The sequence below is a fragment of the Sminthopsis crassicaudata genome, chromosome 1, assembly GCF_048593235.1.
Source record: "Sminthopsis crassicaudata isolate SCR6 chromosome 1, ASM4859323v1, whole genome shotgun sequence".
NCBI lineage: Eukaryota > Metazoa > Chordata > Mammalia > Dasyuromorphia > Dasyuridae > Sminthopsis > Sminthopsis crassicaudata.
Genome location: NC_133617.1, coordinates 687,781,398 through 687,798,047, shown reverse-complemented (window position 1 = coordinate 687,798,047; position 16,650 = coordinate 687,781,398).

The following is a 16,650-nucleotide window of genomic DNA, read 5'->3' as shown; positions in this document are numbered from 1 at the left end:
TTCATTGAGTTTTTAAGTGAGTTGCTTTGCTCTATGGATTTTTTTTTCCATTTCACAAATTTTTAATGAGTTATTTTCTTTCTCCAATTCACAAATCCTACTTTCCTGGGAGTTCTTTATCTTTTCCAGTTCACAAATTCTATTTCCCTGGGAGTTCTTTACCTTTTCTATTTCACATTTTAGGGAGTTGTTTTCTTTTTTCCACTTTTCAAATCTTTCTTTTAATGAGTTATATGCCTTTTATATACTCTCTTGCAGAGCTTCTTTCCTTTCCCCATTTTTCTTCTATTACTCTTTTAAGATCTTTTTTTTTTAAATTTCTTCTAGGAGAGCTTTGTGTGATGGGGACTAGGTTATATCCCCCTTTGGTGTTTGGCTGGAGACTGTCTGATATTAGTCTCCTCAGGGTTCAAAATCTGTTCTCTTTCTGTGTAGAATCTATCTATAGTTAGAGCACACTTTGCTTTTTTTACTCAGTTTAAAAAAAAAAAAACTTGGGGTCTGCCTTTAGGTCAAGGAGTTTCTCACCTTCCTCTACAGAACAGGGACAGACAATGAGGAATAGTAGCTGTCCTGCAAACAGACCACCAAAAGCGGCTGTGTGGTAGAAATGCCACTGCCCTGGGAAGAGTGGCTGTGCTGTGGTTGTGCTAAGTCACTCCTGGTACTGTGTGAGTGTGGCCAGGTCCTATGAAACTCTGTCATTTTGGGGTCATTCTACCTTTGGCATTTGTGTAACTTCTCTGCTGATCTACTGCATGCAAAGCAGAGCAGCGAACCTATGGTAGAGTCCTCCCTGCATATTCTCGATCTGTGGAGACCACACCTGCTCCTCCCATCCCCCCCATCTGCCCAGCATGTGCTGGCCTCCATGTTCTGCTTCCCTGCCTATGCTGGCCTACTCCCTCCCACCTGATCAAGACAGACCTTTTCTGGCAATCTTCCAAATTGTCTTCTGCTGGTAATTTGTTGTACTCCCAATATTCGTGGATTCAACTAGTCAAGCACTATTTCAGAGGATGAATTTTGTACTCAGTAGTGACAGTAGAATGGAGCTCAGAAGGAAGCATGTGTCCTCTCCACCATCTTGGCTCCACCCTGATCTTAACTAATTTTAACAAAAACCCTAAGAATTAGGTGCTATTATCATTTCCAATATACATATGAGGAAACTGAAACAAACAGAGGTTAATAGATTTCTTCAGGGTCACATAAGTGGTAAGTATCTAAAAATGGATTTGAATTCAGGTCTTTCTGACTCTATGACCAGTTCTCTATCCACAGAGCCACCTACTTATCCAAAATTCTATAAGAATTCATTATAAACATGCTCTTGAATTCTTTTTCACAGTTTATAAAGTTTTATTGTTTTACCAGGACAGAAAATTCAAAAGGTCTATTAAGAACTCAGAACTTCTTGCTGATGGTGAGATTTCCAAATTTGCCTTGAACTTTACTCAAACTTTAATTAAACATTTTCTTTCAGCAAATACTATTATATTTATGAGCACATTTAATTTATTTTTTTTTACCACATAAGCACTCTAAATTCCAGACAAATTGGCTCTGAAAAATAATTGCTCAAATATATAAATCAAGATTTTCAGATTCAAAGAGAAGTTACCCATCTAAGAATACAATAGCAACAAAGAAATCATGACCTAGGCATAATTTCATGAGTTAGTAGTCCTTATTTATAGTTATTTGTTTGAATTTTAATTTAGGAAACTTTAAACATTACACTAACATAAAATAATATCATGGATTTAAAACATGAACATAAAACAAACTGTTTTGCCAGTTAAATGACATTAAATCAGTTCTAAGAAACCCCAAATTATCTAGATGGAACAACCATTCTATTCATTTTAAAGTTTTAGCATTCTGTCTTGGTTGCATTAAAAAATCTATATAAAGTATTTAACAAAAATCTTAAATAAAATATTAGGAAAGAGATTAAAGCAAGTTATCACCAGAATAATACAGAAAGAACAAGTAGGATTTATGCCAGGAATGCAGGGATGGTTCAATATTAGGATAACTATTAGTATAACTGACTTTATCAATAACTAAACTAACAAAAATCATATGATTATCTCAATAGATGAATAAAAAAATGACAAAATCCAACCCCCATTCTTGCTAAAAAAATTTAGAGAATATAGGAATAAATGAGGTTTAACTTAACTTAACTTAAAATAAACAATATCATTTATTTAAAACCATCAGCAAACATCATACATAATGGAGACAAACTAAAATGATTCCCAACAGTATCAAGGTGAAACAAGGCCACCCACTATTATCATTATTGTTCAATATTATATTAGAAACATACGATTTAGTAATAAGAAAAATAAAGCAAATAGAGTAGGTAATGAGGAAACCAAATTATCACTCTTTGCAGATGATATGATTGTATATGTAGAGAATCCTAGAGAATCATCTAAAAAACAACTAAATACAATTCATGACTTTTACAAAGTTTCAGGATATAAAATAAATGCACATAAGTCATCATCTTTACTCTTATGTTACTAACAAAGTTCAACAGCAAGAGATACAAATAGAAATTCCATTTAAAATTACTGCATAATATAAAATATTTAGAGGTCTACCTAACAAGACAAAGTCAGGAATCATATGAACACAATTCCAAACACTTTTAACACAAAATTAAGTCAGATCTAATCAATTGGAAGAATATCATGTGCTCATGGGTAGGCCAAGGTACTATAATAAAAAAGACAATCCTACCAAAATTAATCTACTGATACCGTGCCATATCAATCAAACTCCCAAGAAAGTATTTTACTGAACTAGAAAAAAATATCAAAGTTCATCTGGAAAAACAAAAAAATCAAGAATTTCAAAGGAATTAATGAAAAAAAAATGCAAATGAAGATGGTCTAGCTGTATCATATATAAAACTGTAATACAAAAGCAGTCACCAAAACCATTTGTTACTGGCTAACAAGTATAGTAATTGATCAGTGGAATAGGTTAGGTTCACAAGACACAATAGTCAATGACCATAATAATCTACTGTTTGATAGACCAAAGACCCCAGTTTCTTGGATAAGAATTCACTATTTGACAATTGCTGGGAAAATTGGAAATTATTATGGCCTAATCTAGGAATTAACTCATATGTAAAACCCAATTAAAAGAGATGTTCCAAAGGGTTCGTGATTTAGACATAAAGAGTAACACTATAAGCAAATTAGAAAATCAAATATTCTACTTATAAGATATATGAAGTAAGGAATTAAAGACCAAAGAAGAACTACAGTACATTATGGAATGAAAAACAAATCATTTGGATTATATTAAACTGAAAAGTTTTGTACAAACAAAACAAATACAGACAAAATTAGTAGAGAAACAAAAAACTCAGAAAAATATTTGTATTTAAGGTCCCACTTCTAAAATATATAGAGAATTGACTCAAATTGGTAAAAATAAAAGACATTCTTCAAATGATAAATGGTAAAAGGATAAGAATACTTTTCAGATGAAATTAAAACCATTTGTAGTCATATGAAAAAAATAAATCACTATTGATCAGAGAAATTCAAAATAAGACAACTCTGAGGGACCACTACACACACCTCAGCTTAGCTAAGATGACAGGAAAATATAATGATGAATAGTAGAAAGATATGGGAAAACTGGGACACTAGTCCATTTTTGGTGGAATTGTGGATTGATCCAAACATTCTGGAGAACAATATGGAACTATGTGTAAAGGGCTATCAAACAATGCATAGCCATTGATGGAACAGTATCTCCCAAAAAGATCATAAAGAAGGGAAAGGAACGAAAAAATAAATATAGTGGCTTTTTTTTTGTAGTAGCAAGGAACTGATAACTGGATGGGTGACTATCAGTTGGAGAGTGGCTGAATCAGTTATGGTATATAAATGTTTTAAAATATTATTGTTCTATGAGAAATGATTACCAAGATAATTTCAGAGAGGCTTGTAGAGACTTACATAAACTGATGCTGAGTGAAGTGAGTATAACCAGGAGTTGTCCTGGTTATACATAGCAACAGCAAGATTATATGATAATCAATTCTGATGGTAGTAACTCTTTTCAATAGCAAAATGATTCAGGCCAGTTTCAATGGTCTTGTGATGAAGAGAACCATCTGCACCCAGAGAGAGGATTGTGGGGATTGAATGTGGATTACAACCTAGTATTTTTATTATTTTATTGTTTGTTTGCATTTTGTTTTCTTTCTCATTTTTTTTCCTTTGGCATGATTTTTTGTGCAACATGATAATATGTTTAATATATATATATATATATATATATATATATATATATATATATATATATATATATATATATATATATATATATATATATATATATATATATATATATATATATATATATATATATATATATATATATATATTTGATTATTTGCCATCTGGAAGAAAGTCTGGGGAGAAAGGAGTGAAAAAAATTGGAGAACAAGGTTTTGTAAGGGTGAATGTTGAAAATTATTTATTTTAAAATAAGCAAAACAAATATTTATGTTTTTAAGGCTTTAATTAAGAACAAACAAACAAAAAACACCTCCTAAGACTTAGACTTTTCCTGGGCTCACCTTGGACAAAGGGAGTATATTTTTGCTGTTAAAATGAATAAATTATTAGTTTTCTATATGTGCTATTGGGGAATCAAAATTGGATTTTATTTTAAATTTGTTCACATTTCACAGTAACTTTTAATTGATCACACTTATTTTATTTATCAAATCAATTTACATTATATCAGTGTAAATTATCTCTAATTCCCTTTAAATTCTCCCTATTTAATCATTCTATATAATTACAGTAAAGCATGACTAATCCTTGAAAGTAATATTATTTCACTACTTTTAATTTTTTTTATTACTTCACTTTCTTAATACTTTTAATTTCTCTTTTTTGTATAAGTGTTTTATTTTTCCCAATTACATAAAAAAGTTAACATTCATTTTGAAGATTGTAAATTCTAAATTCTCTCCCTTCCTCCCCACACTCAATCATTACAGGAAAATAATTCTATATAGATTACATATGTGAATCCAAGCAAAATATTTACATAACATTCACACATTAAAAGAATCCAAAGAAACCCCCAAAAGATAAAGTATGCTTCAATCTGTATTCAGACATTATCAGTTAACTCTCTGGAATTGAATGGATTTTTTTTTTATCATGATTCCTTCAGAGTTGTCTTGGATCACTGTATTGCTGAAAATCACTGTCTTTTTATACATACAACATAGCTATTACTTTGTACATGGTATATTTCACTTTGTATCAGCTCATGGGAGTCTTCTAGGTTTTTCACAGAGGATCCTGCCATCATTTCTCATATCAAAATAAAATTCCATAATATTCACTTGTCCCCATGTTTTTAATCATTCCTCAAATGATCAGAATCCCTTCTGTTTCAAATTTCCTGCCCAAATAAGAATTGCTATATAATATTATATGCTATATATGTATTTTTCTTTAGTTTTTATCTTTTTGGATACAGACATAATATTTGTGTTGCTAGAACAAATTGTAGGCATGGTTTTATAGCATTTTGGCCATAATTCCAAATTGATCTGGTATATATATTTTAATAACTTTTTGGCAAAATAATAAATGGGTATCCAAAATAGTTGGATTATTTTACAATACCACAAATAATGAATTAATGTCCCAATTTTTCCACATCCTCTTTGACATTTGTCACTTTTCCCTTCTATCATTTTAGATAATATATAAGTGTAAAATAATGTTGCAATGTTGTTAAATCTGTATTTCTCTAATTTAAAATAATTTAGAGGATTTTATATGACTATGAAATACTTTAATTTCTTTATTGAAAAACTGCCTGTTCATATCCATTGGGCAATGATTTGGATTCTTTTAAATTTGACAAAGTTCTAATTATTATTTCTGAATTTCATTCCAATTTATTTATACTCTTTTACTTTTTAATTTCTCTTTTTACCTTATCCCTTTACTTTATCTTTTTTCCTTTATCCTCATTCCTTATTTAACCCTCAAAAATTATTTCCCCCCACCCTCTGAATCTTGTTTTATATACCCTTTTAAAGGTTTTCCTCTTACCTTATCCCCCAATTCATCACTTCTAAGATTTCAAACATTTTTCAGATATATGCTTTGTTTCCCCTTTAACCCACATAACCTAAAATTAATAATGTTAGACTTTCTAAATTCCTCTATATTTTTCATTCATGCTTTATTTTTATTAGATTTTTAAAATTTTATTTGTTTTCCTATCCAATTTTTTATTCTAGAATTACCCAGGCTCATACAAAACTTTTTCTTTGCAGGGAAGAAAAGCATTTAATATAATGTCCCCAGGTCATGGAGAACTTCTTATATCTCTATAAGAATATCTCTATCTAGAATAAGTTATGTTGACATGAACTCTTGCATACATCCTACCACTTTACTGACATCAAATTTCAGCCCTAGGAATCCTCTCTGAAGTTTCCTCAAGGTATCTTAGGAGGACAAACACTTTATCCCTTTATTTTTGCTGCTCTCCATTCATTTCATGTTGATTTTCTGTCTGTGAAAAAATCTGAAGAACCTGAAAATTTGAGCCCTACTCTACTACCTTCCCAGAATTCCCTTCCCAATAAATGTTTGCTGATGTATTCATTCATTCCTTGAATCTGACTTTCAAAGAGGGACATATCTAAGGTTTTTAGATTATAGTGAACTGTGTTAAACCAACTTATTACATTATATAGGCAGAACTTGGGACTTTTCATAGTCAAGTGGAACTTGTTATAAATTATATTTTACTAATCTTTACTAAGTAGGGTCTCTGTACAACATGAATATCAGTGACTAAAATAGTTTGTAGATCATTCAGGAATACAAAGATGAAATATTGTGAGATATCCCAACAGAAAACATACAAACTTGTTTGGGTTTATATTTCACTAAGGAAGTAGGGAAAATAGCAAAGGTTTTAAATGACAAAGATATTTGAGGGTTTAAAGTTCCATTTGTCATTCCTCAATATATACTTCCTGAAAAGTTTAGAGCAGAATATGCCACATAGATGATTTTATAACTACAGAGAATCTTCTATTTGTTTTAAAACAGCAATAATTAGATACATTATATATTGTAATGAAAACTCTTAACTATCTTCTTTTTCTTTTTTTTATTATATATTTTTTATAATATTATCCCTTGTATTCATTTTTCCAAATTATCGCCCTCTCCCTACACTCCCTCCCCCCGATGACAGGCAATCCCATACATTTTACATGTGTTACAATATAACCTAGATACAATACATGTGTGTAAATACCATTTTCTTGTTGCACATTAAGTATTAGATTCTGAAGGTATAAGTAACCTGGGTAGATAGACACTAGTTCTAACAATTTACATTCACTTACCAGTGTTCATTCTCTGGGTGTAGTTATTTCTGTCCATCATTGATCAACTGGAAGTAAGTTGGCTCTTCTTTATGTTGAAGATTTCCACTTCCATCAGAATACATCCTCATACAGTATTGTTGTTGCAGTGTACAGTGATCTTCTGGTTCTGCTCATTTCACTCAGCATCAGTTGATGTAAGTTTCTCCAAGCCTCTCTGTATTCCTCCTGCTGGTCATTTCTTAAAGACCAATACTATTCCATAACCTTCATATCCCATAATTTACCCAACCATTCTCCAATTGATGGACATCCATTCATCTTCCAGTTTCTAGCTACAACAAAAAGAGCTGCCACAAACATTTTGGCACATACAGGTCTCTTTCCGCTCTTTAGTATTTCTTTGGGATATAAGCCCAGTAGTAGTACTGCTGGGTCAAAGGGTATGCACAGTTTGATAACTTTTTGGGCATAGTTCCAAATTGCTCTCCAGAATGGCTGGATTCTTTCACAACTCCACTAGCAATGTATTAGTGTCCCAGTTATCCCACATCCCCTCCAATATTCATCATTATTTGTTCCTGTCATCTTAGCCAATCTGACAGGTGTGTAGTGGTATCTCAGAGATGTCTTAATTTGCATTTCTCTGATCAGTAGTGATTTGGAACACTCTTTCATATGAGTGGATATAGTTTCAATTTCTTCATCTGAGAATTGTCTGTTCATATCCTTTGACCATTTATCAATTGGAGAATGGTTTGGTTTCTTATAAATTAGGGTCAGTTCTCTATATATTTTGGAAATGAGACCTTTGTCAGAAACTTTGCTTTTAAAAATTTTTTCCCAATTTGTTACTTCCCTTCTAATCTTGTTTGCATTAGTATTGTTTGTACAGAAACTTTTTAATTTGATGTAATCAAAATCTTCTATTTTGTGATCAATAATGATCTCTAGTTCTCCTCTGGTCATAACTTCCTTCATCCTCCACAAGTCTGAGAGGTAGATTATCCTCTGTTCCTCTAATCTATTTATTATCTCACTCTTTATGCCTAAATCATGGACCCATTTTGATCTTATCTTGGTATATGGTGTAAAGTGTGGATCCATATCTAATTTCTGCCATACTAATTTCCAGTTTTCCCAACAGTTTTTTTCCAAATAATGAATTTTTATCCCCAATGTTGGAATCTTTGGGTTTGTCAAAGATTAGATCGCTATAGATGTACCCGTTTTTGTCCTTTGTATCTAATCTGTTCCACTGATCTACCTGTCTATTTCTAAGCCAATACCAAATGGTTTTGGTGACTGCTGCTATATAATATAGCTTTAGATCAGGTACACTTAGACCACCTTCCTCTGAGTTTTTTTTTTTTTTTTCATTAGTTCCCTTGCAATTCTCAAACTTTTATTCTTCCATATGAATTTTGTTGTTATTTTTTCTAGGTCATTGAAATAGTTTCTTGGGAGTCTGATTGGTATAGCACTAAATAAATAGATTAGTTTGGGGAGTATTGTCATCTTTATTATATTCACTGGGCCTATCCAAGAGCACTGAATATCTTTCCAATTATTTAAATCTGACTTTATTTTTGTGGCAAGTGTTTTGTAATTTTTCTCATATAATTCCTGACTTTTCTTTGGTAGATGGATTCCCAAATACTTTATACTCTCAACATGAGTTTGGAATGGAATTTCTCTTTGTATCTCTTGCTGTTGCATTTTGTTAGTGATACATAAAAATGCTGAGGATTTATGTGGATTTATTTTGTATCCTGCCACTTTGCTGAAATTTTGAATTATTTCTAGTAGCTTTTTAGCAGAGTCTTTGGGGTTCTCTAAGTATACCATCATGTCATCGGCAAAAAGTGATAGTTTGATTTCCTCATTTCCTACTCTAATTCCTTGAATCTCTTTCTCGGCTCTTATTGCCGAGGCTAGTGTTTCTAGTACAATATTGAATAGTAATGGTGATAGTGGGCAACCTTGTTTCACTCCTGATCTTACTGGGAAAGGTTGCAGTTTATTTCTATTGCATATTATGCTTACTGATGGTCTTAAATATATGCTCCTGATTATTCTAAGGAATAGTCCATTTATTCCTATACTCTCAAGAGTTTTTAGTAGGAATGGATGTTGGATTTTGTCAAATGCTTTTTCTGCATCTATTGAGATGATCATATGGATCCTATTAATTTGATTATTAATAAGGTCAATTATATTAATAGTTTTCCTAATATTAAACCAGCCCTGCATTCCTGGAATAAATCCTACTTGATCATAGTGTATTATCCTGGAGATGATTTTCTGAAGCCTTTTTGCTAATATCTTATTTAAGATTTTAGCATCAATATTCATTAAGGAAATTGGTCTATAATTTTCTTTCTCAGTTTTCAATCGACCTGGTTTAGGTATCAGTACGATGTCTGTGTCATAAAAGGAGTTTGGTAGGACTCCTTCATCCCCTATTTTTTTCAAATAATTTATATAACATTGGGGCTAATTGTTCTTTAAATGTTTGGTAGAATTCACATGTGAATCCATCTGGTCCTGGGGATTTTTTCCTGGGGAGTTGATTAATAGCTTGTTCTAGTTCTTTTTCTGAAATGGGACTATTTAAGCAATTTATCTCCTCCTCTGTTAATCTAGGGAGCCTACATTTTTGGAGGAAGTCATCCATTTCACTTAAGTTATCAAATTTATTGACATAAAGTTGGGCAAAGTAAGTCCTTATTATTTCTCTAATTTCCTCTTCATTGGTGGAAAGATCCCCCTTTTCATTTGTAAGACTAAGAATTTGATTTTCCTCTTTCTTTTTTCTGATCAAATTTACCAAAGTTTTATCTATTTTATTGGCTTTTTCATAAAACCAACTCTTGGTTTTATTTATTAATTCAATAGTTTTTTTTTTTACTTTCAATAATATTGATTTCTCCTTTTCATTTTTTGTATTTCAAGTTTAATTTTTGGTTGGGGGTTTTTAATTTGACCTTTTTCTAGCTTTTTAAGTTGCAGGCCCAATTCGTTAATTTTCTCTTTCTCTATTTTCTTCAAATAAGCCTCTAAAGATATAAAATTGCCCCTTATTACTGCTTTAGCTGCATACCACAGATTTTGCTATGATGTCTCATCATTGTCATTATCTTGGGTGAAACAATTAATTGTTTCTATAATTTGCTCCTTCACCCAGTAATTCTTTAAGATGAGATTGTTCATTTTCCAATTACTTTTTGGTCTCCTTACCCCTAACTTTTTACTGAATGTAGCTTTTATTGCATTGTGATCTGAGAAGAAGGCATTTATTATTTCTGCCTTCCTACATTTAATTTTGTGATCTTTATGTCCTAATATATGGTCTATTTTTGTATAGGATCCATGAACTGCTGAGAAGAAAGTATATTCCTTTCTATTGCCATTCAGTTTTCTCCAAAGGTCTATCATACCTAGTTTTTCTAATGTTCTATTTACTTTTTTAATTTCTTTCTTATTTGTTTTGCGGTTTGATTTGTCTAAATCTGAGAGTGCAAGGTTGAGATCTCCCACTATTATAGTTTTACTATTTCTTCTTGCAATTCTCTTAACTTTTCCTTTAGAAAGTTAGATGCTATACCACTTGGGGCATATATGTTTAGTATTGATATGGCTATATTATTTATGCTACCTTTCAGCAGGATATAGTTTCCTTCCTTATCTTTTTTAACTACATCAACTTCTGCTTTTGCTTGATCTGAGATAAGGTAGCTACCCCTGCTTTTTTGGCTTTACCTGAAGCATAATAGGCTCCATTCCAACCTTTTACCTTTACTCTGTATGTATCTCCCTGCTTTAAGTGTGTTTCCTGCAGACAACATATTGTAGGGTTCTGATTTTTGATCCAATCTGCTATCCATCTCCATTTGATGGGAGCATTCATCCCATTCACATTTACAGTTAAAATTACTAATTCTGTATTTCCTGCCATCATATTATCCCCAGATTATGCTTTTTCCCTTGACCCCCCTGATCCCCCTCCCCGATATTTAATTTACAGACCCCCCTTGTGACGCTCAACCCTCCCTTTTTTTAATATCCCTCCCCCTTCACTCCAAGTCCCTTCACTTATTCTCCTTTTCCTTTTTCTCTCCCCCTTTTTAATGAGGTGAGAGAAAATTCTCTGAAAAACAATTATGTCAATTATTTACTCTTTGAGCCTCTTCTGATGAGAGTAAGATTCACACAATGATTCTCCCCCTCACTAAATTCCTTCAGATGTGCTGTATTTTCCATGCCTCTTCCTGGGATGTAGTTTCCCTCTTTTTATCATTCCTTCACCTTTTTCTGAAACGACCTCCTTCCCTTTACTACACCCCCCTTTTTTTCTTTTATATCAGTAAAATCAAATTATCCATGAGTACTTTTTATATACCCACAACAGTGTTACAGTTCTCAAGGGTTCTGTGTACCTTTTTCTGTTTCTCTTCAGTCTTGTGGATATAGATCAAATTTTTTGTTTAAGTCTGGTTTTTTTCTTAGAAATATGTAGAATTCCTCTATTTCATTGAATGACCATCTTCTTCCATGGAAAAAGATGCTAAACTTAGCTGGGTAGTTCATTCTTGGTTGCAGTCCTTGATTTTTTGCTTTTCAGAATATCAGGTTCCAGGCCCTTCTATCTTTTAAGGTGGAGGCAGCCAGATCTTGGGTGACCCTTATTGTGGCACCTTGGTATTTAAATTGTTTTTTTTTCTAGCTGCTTGCAGTATTTTCTCCTTTGTGTGGTAATTCTGCAGCTTAGCCACAATATTCCATGGTCTTTTTTTAGGGTCTATTTCAGAAGGAGTTCGATGAATTCTTTCTACATCTACTTTCCCTTCTGTTTCTATTATCTCTGGACAGGTCTCTTTGTTAATTTCCTATAAAATAGAATCTAAGCTCTTTTTTGGTCATAGTTTTCTGGAAGTCCAATGATCCACAGATTATCTCTCCTAGATCTATTTTCCAGGTCTATAGATTTTCCCAGTAAGTATTTGACGTTGTTCTCCAGCTTCTCATTTTTTTTTTTTTTGTTTTGTTTGACTGATTCTTGGGTTCTCTGTGAATCATTCATTTCTTTTTGTTCCATCCTGACTTTTAAGGAGTTAATTTCTTCTTTCACAGTTTTTAGTTCTTTTTGTAAATGCCCAATTTCGTTTTTAAATGAATTATTTTGCTCTATTGAATTTTTTTCCATTTCCCTAATTTTTTTTTGAGAATTATTTTCTTTTTCCAATTCAGAAATTCTATTTTTTTGAGACTTTTTTATCTTTTCCAATTCAGAAATCCTACTTTCCTGTGATTTTTTAACCTTTTCTAATTCACAAATTTTGTTTCCTTGCATCTCCTGTGAATTCTTTATTTTTTCCAACTCCAATTTCAGGAAGTTGTTATTCTCTAACATAGCTTCCCTTTCCTTTCCCCATTTTTCTTCAAACTCTCTTAACTTTTTAATAGTCTCTTCTAGGAGAGAGTTATGTGATGGGGGGCAGGAATCATTCCCCTTTAGGTTGTTATCTGCTGACTCTCTGCTGTGAACTTCCTCGGGGTTGGATACCTGCTCTTTCTCTGTGTAGAAGGAATCTATAGTTTTTCTAGGTTTTTTGTTCATACTCAAAAAAATCTTTTGGGGTCTGTCCCTGGGGTAGGAAATTATTTGTTTCTTTACCAGCTTCCTCCCAGATGGGAGGGATGCAGCGGCTCCTGCGCCTGAGCTGAGAGAGAGCTCTGGGAGAGTTCCCCACCCCCTCCCTGGAAGTGCCTCAGAGGTGACTAGCACTGCTGTGTTTTGAGGGCGCTGTATTTTAGCTGCTTCCCTGATGTTTGAGATTGAACAGTAAAGGGGACACAAAGCCCAACCTATGACTCCCGGTGGGGCGTAGATGTCTGCAGCAGGTGACGGGAAAAGCCCCTGTGCTCAAACTGGAAGTGTCTCCCAGAAACCTCGGTCCCTAGTTCAAAGGTTCCCCTTCTCTGGGACTTCTGGAGCTAAGTTCCACACTCTCCAGCTGAGCTCGGCAATGTGTGTTGCCTTGGGTCGTATCAGCCCACTTCTCAATCTCTTAACTAGTCTCAGGTGGGAGCTAGCGGCCACACCCCCCATTGCCAAGATCTGCTGAGTCACTCCCTGGATCTGGGAAAATCTAATCTGGTTTTAAATTAATTTGGCTTAATTTCTCCTCTGAACTGCTGTATTATAAGCAGAGAAGAGCTAACAGCCTGTGCCAGATTCCTTTATCTCAGTGGCTTCTCTCATCCCAGAGCCCTTCCCAGCGGGATTGGCGCAGTATGCTAGCACCCAGCCATCTGTGCTGGCCTCTCTTCTTCCTCCCCTGGGAACTGACCTTTTCTGTTGAAACTCCAGATTCTCTTCAGCTGGTAAGTCGTGCTTCCAGTCCTTGTGGTATCTATCAGTCCAGTGCTATTTCTGAGGCTGATTTATCTAATTGGTTGTGAGGGAGTAAGGACATTCACAGAGTCATGTGTTTCTTCTCCACCATCTTGGCTCCACCTCCCTATCTTCTTTTTCTAAGGAAATAAAGATGAGATAACAATTACCATGAATACATTTTAAAGTATATGATTAAATATTGCTTACATGATTACCTTTTCAAACAAAAAGACCCATAATTTTTATTTTTATTAACATTCTTTTTCAAAATAAATACATTAGCCTTTGCAAAACCCTGTTTTTCAGTTTTCCTTCCAATTCCCCTACATTTCCCAAGTAGTCCAATATATGTTAAACATGGTAGAAATATATATTAAATCCAATATATGCATAAATATTTTTATAATTATTGTACAGCACAAGAAAAAAAGAGAAGCAAAATAAAATGCAAGCAAACAACCAAAGAATGGAAATGTTATTTTGTGAACCACACTCAGTTTCCATAGGCTCTATCTGGGTGTAGATGGCTCTCTTCATCACTGAATAATTGGAACTATTCAACTGATAAGAATCTCTTCAATTGTCAATTCTTTGCCATTACATTAGAGCTGATATATTTTTGCATATATATGTCCTTTTCTTTTTCCTTGATCTTTTTGGGATACATATATGTTGGTATTCCTAAACTACATGATATGCAGTTTAGTCTCCATAGACTAATTGAATAACCAATTCATTATTTTACAGAGTTTATTATTGTACTTATTTTCTGGTTTGAATCATCTCATTGCTGAAGAGAGCAATGTCCATCAGAATTGATCATCATTTAATCTTCTTGTTGCCATGTTGTAATGATCTCCTGGTTTGGTCCATTTCACTCAGCATCAGTTCATGTATCTCCAGGCCTCTCTGAAATCATCCTGCTGGTCATTTTTAACAGAACAATGACATTCCACAACATTTATACATCATAATTTATTCAGTCATTCTCCAATTGATTATTTCCATTTGCTTGTCACTACCAAAACAGCTGCCACAAACATTGTTACTCATGTGGGTCCCTTTCCTTCCTTTAAGATCTCTTTGCAATATAAGCCCAGTAGAAACACTGGTGGATAAAAGGGTATGCACAGTTTTTTTGAGCATAGTTCAAAATTGCTTTCCAGAATGGTTGGATCCATTCACAGTTCCACAAATGTATTAATTTCCCAGTTATCCCACATCTCCTCCAACATTCATCATTATCTCTTCCTGTCATCTTAGCCAATCTGAGAGGGGTGTAGTGGTATATCAGAGTTTTCTTAATTTGCATTTCTCTGATCAATAGGGATTTGGAGCACCTTTTCATATGAATAGAAATAGTTTCAATTTCTTCATCTGAAAATTGTTCCTTTCATTGGACCATTTATCAACTGGAGAATGGCTTGAATTCTGATAAATTTGGGTCAGGTTTCAGGTATTTATCAGAAAGGTTCTGATAAAAACCTTTGAATGTAAAAATATTTTCCCAGTATATCACTTCCCTTCTAATCTTTTCTGCATTAGTTTTGTTTGTACAAAAACTTTTTAAATTAATATAATCGAAATTATCTATTTTGTGATCAATAATGATCTCCAATTCTTCTTTGGTCACAAATTACTTGCTCCTCTACAGATCTGAGAGGTAAACTATCCTATGTTCTTCTAATTTGTTTATAATATCATTCTTTATGTCCAGATCATGAACCCATTTTAACCTTATCTTGATATATGTGTTAGGTGTGGGTTGATGCCTCATTTCTGCCATATTAGTTTCTAATTTTTCCAGTAGTTTTTGTCAAATAGTAAATTCTTATCCCAAAAGGACTTTGACTTTGTCAAATGCTAGATTGCTATAGTTAATGACAATTTTGACCTATAAATCTGTCCTATTTCACTGATCCACTATTCTATTTCTTATCCAGTACAAAATGGTTTTGACTACCACTGCTTTATAATATAGTTTTATATCTGATACAACTAGGTCACCTTCATTTGCATTTTTTTTTCATTAATTCCCTTGAAATTCTTAACCTTTTATTCTTCCAGATAAATTTTGTTGTTTTTTTTTTTTTATAGGTCAGTAAAATAGTTTCTTTGTAATCTGATTGGCATAGCACTAAATAAATAGATTACTTTAGATAATATTGTCATCTTTATTATATTTGCTTGACCTATCCAAGAGTATTTGATATTTTTTTCCAGTTGTTTAGATCTGACTTTATTTGTGAGGGAAGCATTTTGTAGTTTTGCTCATATAGTTCCTGAGTTTCCTTTGACAGATAGATTCCCAAATATTTTATACTGTTGACAGTTATTTTAAATGGAATTTCTCTTTGTATCTCTTGTTGTTGGGATTTGTTAATGATGTATAAAAATACAGATGATTTATATGGATTTGTTTTGTATCCTTCAACTTTGCTAAAGTTGTGGATTATTTCTAATAATTTTTAGTTGATTCTCTAGGGCCTTTTGTTATTTTTTATATCCCAATTGTATTCCACTACATTCCATATGCCACAACTTGTTCAGCTATTACCCAACTGATAAGAATCTCTTCAATTGTCAATTCTTTGACATTACATTTTAACTGATATATTTTTGCATATATATGTCCTTTACTTTTTCCTTGATCTTTTTGGGATACATATATGTTGGTATTCCTAAACTACATTATATGCAGTTTAGTCTCCATAGACTAATTGAATAACCAATTCATTATTTTATATAGTTTATTATTGTACTTATATTTTCTGTGTTCCCCTCTAAAATTTGCCATTTCTGATAGATTTGAGGTAATACCTCATAGTTG